Source organism: Anopheles funestus, chromosome 2RL, assembly GCF_943734845.2.
Source record: "Anopheles funestus chromosome 2RL, idAnoFuneDA-416_04, whole genome shotgun sequence".
Taxonomy (NCBI): domain Eukaryota; kingdom Metazoa; phylum Arthropoda; class Insecta; order Diptera; family Culicidae; genus Anopheles; species Anopheles funestus.
This window is the reverse complement of record NC_064598.1, coordinates 86356908-86365545: the sequence shown is the minus strand read 5'-3', so window position 1 is coordinate 86365545 and position 8638 is coordinate 86356908.

Sequence of the window (8638 nt, the reverse complement as noted above, 5' to 3'; positions counted from 1 at the left end):
ATGCTAAAGTCGAGCAGAAACACCGCGCAGACGTGGCCGTGGGATCTATATGTTAAGGCAAATGCTCGTACCACGGTCCCATCGATGCACAAATAATGCAGTCGGAGGCGTTGATAGGTTCGGCCGAAATGATGGGTGGCGTTTTACCTGCGCTTGGTGAAGCTAATAAATTTACATGTTTCGGTTTCGATCATTTCACTGATATCGAACGTTGGTGTGGTTTAGTGTTGGTTTGCATTTGTATGGGAGACTTACAAAGCTAGAGCATCCAAGCGTACGGGGTGAAATATGGTTTGAATGGTATTCTCTTTTTTCTTTACTTGCATCGAACGCGCATGAATTGTGTTGAATTTATGTTTCAGCACTAGAAATATGCCAGAAGGGTGGAATGCTTACAAGATGGTAGAGTTATGTCGGTTTGGGGACAGCAAAAGTTTGATTACATACATTTGGTGCAAAGTGTTCATGGATGATATTCAAATAACTGGGCACAGGAAAGGTTGAGCTAGACGGGTTTGGCCATTTTTGGTCAAATATCGCGAATATTTGCTTAGCAAATCTCAACATCTGATCTCAACAATTGGTAGGTTTAGAGCTATGTGTTTATAACCCGTTTGTGGTGATATTTAAATTTTAAAGTACAGTTTAATCATGTGAAATGATCTTCAATTATCTGTAATAAGCAAGACCAGAGAATATTTTATCTGAGAAATAATATATCACCAACAGAAAATATAAAAATCTTAAATAAACAAATCATAATCTGGATTTTAAAAAAATATATTTCAACCAGTTATATTTCCAATTATCGCAAACAAAAAAAAACGCTTCCCAAGAAAAAAGTAATTTCGATAATACTTTCTAGTAATTTACCTGCCATCCTAAATTAAGTCATTCAACTGAGCATAACACTCTCTGCAAGCGCACGTTGTGCGCACCGGAATTTAAATTGACGAAATAATTTACGCCAGTAATGCCACTTAATGCTTGGTATGAGCAGATAAAAGCCAAATGCATTGCTTAAATGTACTTTACAGCATGTGCGCTTCTAACGGAGCTACAGCAATACAACACTGCAAACACAATCTTCATTCAATTTCAACCCAGAGATAGCACCGGGGGAATGTTCACGTTTGTGTCGTACCCACTGACCAGCCGGATAACAGGGCCGGCCAGTAAAGGAGTGCGACACTAAATGATCCTTCTTGCGCTAACCAAAAATGCCTTTCAATGGCACAGGAGAAAGGTTGTCACAATCACACATTTCACCGTACGGGGTAAATAATACGCATGACAACACCATCCCTTGGTTTCTTGTTGCGTTTCAGTTTGAAATATTTAAATTAACCGAAATAGTTGCACACAAGTTGATTTACTTGCGTTTCATACACTGGCAAGGTTGCATTGTTGAAGTGGGAATGAATGTTTTAAGAGATGCGTTGAACAGATGTTCCGCTGCGAAGAAAGGATGAAATATTGTCCCTACATAGTCTTTAGCTACCTGATGTTCAGACTTCCACTGGTGCAATGCAAATAAATAAAATATTCAAATGAAATGTATGAATCGAAAACCATGCCAAATTCTTGAAGGGAAGAGAACAACGATCAAAGATCGCAGTTTGGTGATTGTTGTGCTTAATGCGCTAAATTGTTTCAGCGATCGTACTCCCCTGCCCACGGGCTACTTTGCTGCTCGTTAGGAGGCTTTTAGCAGCGTTCGGCAAGCTTTAACTATACCTTCCCATTTTTGGGATCGAACCTCACAAAAGCAGGTCCCGGTATAAAACCGTGTCCATCTTCAACGAACCAAATCTGCTACCGGTGGCCTGTGGCACTACTGGAATGACGCAAAAATTACACCCCATTATACTTGCTTTCTTTCGACCGGAGCGCTTTAATCTGAAGGCGGCTTCGGTGGCGGCATGGTTTGTGGTTACAGCGGACTGCACTAGCATTTGCATTGCATCGGGTTTTGTGCGGTGTGTGAGATATTCAATTCCGAGCGCAAGACGGTCGATCAAGTTGGCTTAAGGACCGCGGCGCGATATAGTAAAATGCAAATGATTATGTTAAGGCACAGGCACGAAGAACCGCAAGCATCGCATTGCAATCAGAGATAACATTCTACTTTAGACGACTTAATTAGTTCTTCGTCGCGTTGAAGGGGAGGGTGTTTTTTTTCGCCTCCCCACGTTTTCCATCTCTTGCAAGCAGTATGGAAATTTGTTAATGCTTTTTTGATCGGATTTTGTTCGATCACGCATACGCATGTCGGATTATGCTTATGTTTGGTTTTAACTGATGCTTGGCAAATGGTTGTGTTAACGTTCAAGTATGGCATGCCGGCAAGGTAGGGTTTGATGTGGAATAGATAAAATGGTGAAGGAACGAATTTGTTAGATTTGCATTTTAAAACTATCGATCGAGGTTTAGATACTGTTTCTGAGCAGATGTAAATGTGTGGAGTAGCCACACATTGACTACTGAGGTAGTGAATGGATGATCGAGGGTAAATAAAGATGTTACTAATACTAGTTAAGATAGTAGGTAAATAAGATGCAAATGACTATTTAGATTTGACATAATTTTAACAAAAAGCCCTTAGTAAAAGTGGGTGAATGGGAGATGTTTATGTGTAAGTGTTTTAATGTTCTTGTGAAACATAGAAATAATTTTATTAACCAAAACCAATGAGTCACATTCGCACCTGGGTCCTGTGGTGTTCCCTTGACATGAAGATCAGTGTTTGAAGGTTTTATATGTTTTTTTTTCTCGCTACGCTAAAACCTTCTACGTTCGTGACTTGTTTGCTTGTTTTGGGAAAATCCATCATCGCATTATCGAAAGGTGAGCCCGTACTGTGGGCACGATCGTGTCAACAGTACGAAGCGTACAATGAATATTGCTGCTTTTCGTTCTTTTTTTTCTCACAACCGGTATTGATCCAACACCGAGCCGGAAGTCACGGGAAATAGTTCGGATTTTGGTGATGAAATTGAACGTCTTTGAGTTTTGAGTGGAATGGATTCATTTAGCAAAACCCGAAGGATTATCCAACCTGGTTGAAGAGTGATCACTACTTAATAATATTATCTGTGACGATGATAAATTATTACCAAGCTGTTTGACAGCAAGGGAGATAAGAAATGTTTTATGTACTATACGTAACATGGTGTAAAAACTTCTCACAAACATTCCCTTTAGGATGGTCGGCACACCAATACCAACAACATTAACTGCAAATTTTCATTATCACGCGTCACGATGGGATTAAACTCGGCAAACTGCACCATTTTTTTTTTGCTACTCGATGCACTTGCCACGGTGTATCCTGCTCCGTCAGCAAGTGGTTGCACTACTGCACTACGCTACAACCGTTGTTAGCAATCGGGAAAACAATTTACTAACCCCCTTTTTTTCCTTTTTGCCTCCTCGTTTCGCTTCGCTTCATCCAATTGTATCTTTCAACGCCCCTGAACTCTGGTGGAGAAATTGAAAACCGAACAAAACATAGTGAAACAGACACACAAAAGGGGTGGAAACATGCAGCAGTGTAAGTCGGTAACCTTCGCCGAGCACTTGAAATATCGTAGAAAAATTACTTTCTCAAACCTGAGCACCCTGTGCAGCGTTGTACATTCTTGTAGGAAGGAGACGCAATGGAGCTCCCACTGCAAGAAGTCGAATCTAATTTTAGTGTTTCGCTATCAAAAAAACCCCCCCGTGCTAGCATAAGCAAACCGTGCGATCACGATCGCGATCATGATGATCAGTTCCTATCGCCGCCTGTTCGTTCGGTACCGAAACAAATTACTTCCCTGATTACGCCGTCGTTTTGTGCGGGAGAAGCAATAAAGGCAAACTGAGGCAGAAAGAGTCAATCCTTGAATAAATTGGACGTACAGTTCGATAGTGATAAACGAAGGGAAGGGAAGGTGGAGTGCGGTAGGCAGCAAACGGTATAGAATTGGGTGTCGGGAAGATAAAAATTGAATCAACTCTCAGGGAATCGTACTGGGGGCCAAGACATTCGTCGAAATGCATTGAACTCCGATGCACGGTACGGAGGTCACCAGCAAGAAAGGCTGCTACCATTGCACCTTGCCGTTTGCCGGCATTGATGCAGTTGCGGGTAACCGAGCTGGGGCATCAGGGTTCGTAACGAGCCGAAACCGAAGGAAGGAAATAATGAGAGAATGCACCGAATGTGGTTGTACGCTGTGCAGCTGCGGTGCGTGATTGTATCTTCGCGCGTCCCAACCATCTATTGGTACGGTCGGACCTTGTCACGCAATGTAGCAAGCTTCTGGATAATCTGTTCGGCTCAGCTGGCTGGCTGTGGGGATGCATGTTTAGCAGCATCAGATCGAGGCAGCGTTCTTGCTCCGGCACGCGGTGTGAAATTGCGCTTCGTTGAAATTGTACCTTAACGAGACGAACTCGTAACAGTACGCTGCGCTGCGTGGACCGCGAAAGGGGATTTATGGGATAAAAACGATTAGATATTTCGTGAACGTGTGCTGCAAAGATTTGCGACGTAGAAAACCCATGCAAATGATGTTTAATAAATCTTGTTTTGATAATAATTTACATCGGGATATGCGATCGGGATGTTGTGAGTTTGTTTGCAGTTATGTTTCGAACATTGCTGAAGCTATATTTTCATGTGCTTCTAAGTGAAAAATAAATTTGAGAAGCATTATTATAAAATTGAAAATTATAAATGTTCTGGAACGACAATTATTAACGTTTATGTACATACGAGGTTTGACTCTGGCCGGCTGAGTGGATTACTAGATAATAAATAAATATCATTTAGTCGATCATTCACGACGTTTCACTGTAGTTTTTGTACCTCAAAAAATACATAAATTATCCATGTTTTTAATAGGTCTTATTGCTGGATGAGGAAAACAATAAAATATTTATTTTGAGTTAATAAAAATATTTCAGAACTTTAAAAGCCATTATAGCATTCGTTTACTAATGAATTTTGAATTTTCGCCTTAATGTATGCAATACACACGTACAAATCAGTTTAAAAATGTGTAAAATTGACTTGTAATATTTATTTTACGCTTCAAGCACATGTGCAATGTTGTTCTAGATCTGATATGTACATATAAACATCAACTCATCCAATAAAAAAACGAATAAATATGGTGAAAGAGTTCTGTACCATGCTTCCCCAACAAATGACGCTTAGGGAACATGCCATGTCGCAACGGTTGGTATAAAACCACAACATGCACAATAACGTTACCCTAGCGGGAGTATAATTAGATTTTGATTATTTATAGGGCCGCAGTTAGAAAGCCTGTTTTGACAGAATGGTGTGGACTGCCGGAAAAACTGCATACGGAGCAGTCGTTCCTACCAAACGACGACACCACACAAACGACGTGACGAGACTGATTGCGACAGGAACCAAGAAGAGGGGGTGCCCGGGATGGAGCGTGTGAATCCGCGAAGTGTAAGAACCAAAAAAAAAATCGCATCACAGAAACTGTTCGCGTGTACGTGCGTTTTGATTGTGACGCGTGTTGTTACGGACTCTGATGGGTGGTGATTTACTTCCAGCGGTCGAAGGCGGTACGGCCCTACGACCAATAAATTGATTCGTTCGCTTGGGTTCTCGGTGGTTGGAGCAGCAGTGTGCCAGTAGGGACAGTTTGCGATCACACGCGATCTCGCACCGTGTTCGAACCCGATCCCCAGTTGTTCGACATGCACAACGATAAGATTAAGTTCACACCGCCAGTGTGACGTGCGACGGCACGCGAATTAGCACTTTTCCACGAGCGGCATTTCGCTTCCTGCAGGATTCCCCCTCAGTTTCCTTGGCGATATCAAGATCATGATCCGTGCGATCAACGAACAACGAATGGTGGAGTAGCTCACGATTTACGCTAAAACTACAAACTTGACTCGGGTCGGCCGCGGTGCAAAAATTGAACCCGTTCAACCCGTTTACTAAGTATCTGCCTACGCCGCTTGTTGGTTGGGTTAAAAAATTGGTCCACAATTACAATTTATCATTTTCCATAAGTACCGCGAGACAAGCTAATGGTCTGGTACGGTTTTGACTGAGAAAAAAAAAGAAACGGTTCAAGTGGTTCCGAAGATGGTTGTGAAGAATGGTGTCCGAGGTGTCTAAGATATGGTCGCAGTGTGCTGACCTCTGGATTCCCGGTTATGGTAAGGTAGAAAGCGAGTCTAGCAAGATCAGTTGTTTGGAGATAGCATATAATTTAGAACTGTAACAATTTAATATCGCTGTGAAGGTGGACACTAGGAACTGGACGGAGACGTACGGGGTAAGTCGCACGGCTTAGGAGCTTAGGTTCACAAAAAAGTTCCAATTGTCGGCCGTGCAGCGTGTAGATTTTTCACCAAAAGCGAGAGAAAGAGTTCCTGTTCGTGACTATGAAAATCAAACACGTGTCAATAGCCCGGGACACCGATTGCCGGTGTGAACCAAAAGGGTAATTTCGATGGCTCTATTTGTTGTTGTTATCGTCCGGCAAAAAAAGGGCAGTTTTGTGCGACTAGCACCCATGGGAAAGTTTGTATGAATATAGTTTAAATTCTAAAAATAAGCAATCATTGGCACTGGTGATACAGTTTGTGCGCTCGCTCCCGACGAAGGTACACAGTCATCGTGTCGATGAGCTGAATGAAATTGTGTTGTGCGGAATGTCCTCTTTGCGGGCACCGGTACCCACATTGATGAGTTCGCACTTGGACGCGTGGGGATTTTCCATTCTGAAAAGTGAACTCCCATCCTCCAAATATAAGCGAAACGCGTGAACTCTGCGTGCTTCACTTTCCGTCTAATTGAACGCCGAGTATTCCTGCTTAATTAACACATTAATTTTCGTCACTTAACCGTCCCGTCGAAACGGCGGGCTGGCGGGATCATCCCAGACGCGGGATCACGCACTGAACCTGCGGCAGTTGGCTCGTCTGAACTTCTGACACCGTCTGAAACCTTCGCTCCTTGTGCAGTTTGTGGTTGTGTGACTGCCACTTATCAATTGCCAGAGCAGACTGGGCTGCCAGTCTTTACAGCGATTCATTCATGGTCCCTTGGCATTGTGAATTGTGAATTTTTCTGTGTGTGTGTGTACTGTACCGGGGAAACCCTGTGTAGGCATCACTGCTGGGTGTCATAAATTTGACACCAGTCGCGGGCATCATGACACATAAAATGCAGGTACGTTTGTTGCCGCACCATTTCCGGGTGCCTTGATGACAGAGGGCATACGCTGTTGTCCACTCTTCGATCGGTGCAGATGGTTTTCCTCATTCCTCATTTGGCTGGGAATTGTGGTTGGTATGTAATTTTTTTCTTCTCTTCTTTCTTTGACACTCGCTCCTCAGTTGCATTCTAATTATATACACACAAGCAGCAGTTTTCGCAGATCATAAACCGCTCCTCGGCGCGATTACGCCACACGTACGGTGTGTGGGAAAAATGTTTGATGTATCTTCAAAGGTGTCGCACTATCATCATGCAAATCTCAGCTCCATTCGTCTCGTTAGACTCGAATCTGTGTGGAATAGTGTAGCAAAATAATGTAGCCTAATTCAATTTGCCATCCTGTTTTGATGGCGGTAGTGCGGTATCGGTTCACTTTGATAGGATTCGTTCTGGTCTTCCGTTGAGTTGAAGGCTTTTCTCACGGACCGGTACGGTGTGTTTAATTGCATTTTAAATGGTTTTGCCCGATTCATACGAGTGGTTTATGGTTCACTCTTTATGATTTGTTTGTCATTATCTTTGAAACAACGTGATGGGATGTACTTATCTACTGCCGAACATGATCAACTGCAAGCGAATCTTCGTATGCTAATGTTTCTTTAATTATAAAACTAGGAAATGAAAACAAAGTGTACAAATTGTACAAAAAACGAAAGGAATTAAATTTGAATGCGTTTACCATCGTTCAAAACGCAATAAAATGATGATTTTGATTGATTTTTTTTATCTGTCTCATGTTTATAAGACGTATAAGAGAAAAACAAAAAAAATAATTTAAACAAAAAGTGTCATTTTGATGCTACACATACTTTACTGGAATATGCATCGAAATGCGTCATTCTGTGAGCAACGTGTTGAACCTCACACGATTGATTTATTCAGCGCCACGAAATGGGACTCTTCTCACCACGAAGAAAAGATCATTGATGTTTCTTTTATATGCGACATCCTATGCAAACGATTTCGGCTAAAACGCTGTCATAGCTAGATTTAAGGAGTGCCATTTCAATTTAAACCAAGAATGAACAAATTTATATCGAAAAAAAAAGATACACGTTCATGAATAGGAATGGATCGGGTCGAAAATTTGCAACACGTTTGATGTTAGTGTGCGATGTAATGTGCAACCCCCATATGGGTGGTCTGAACCGAAGACAAGGTCAGACGGAAAGGTTTGTTTGCCAACAGTTCATTCAAGGAACGCGTACATAAATTGCAACGATCGATATTGTGCTGTAGCAATCTAAAGGTGGAGTGATGCATCGGATCGTCAAATGATGAAAATTATGGAATCTTTCTTGGCCTTATGGCTTCTAAAGCTCTTAAATAAATGTTTGATTAAAATCCTATCAAATCCGGATTTTATTATTTTGC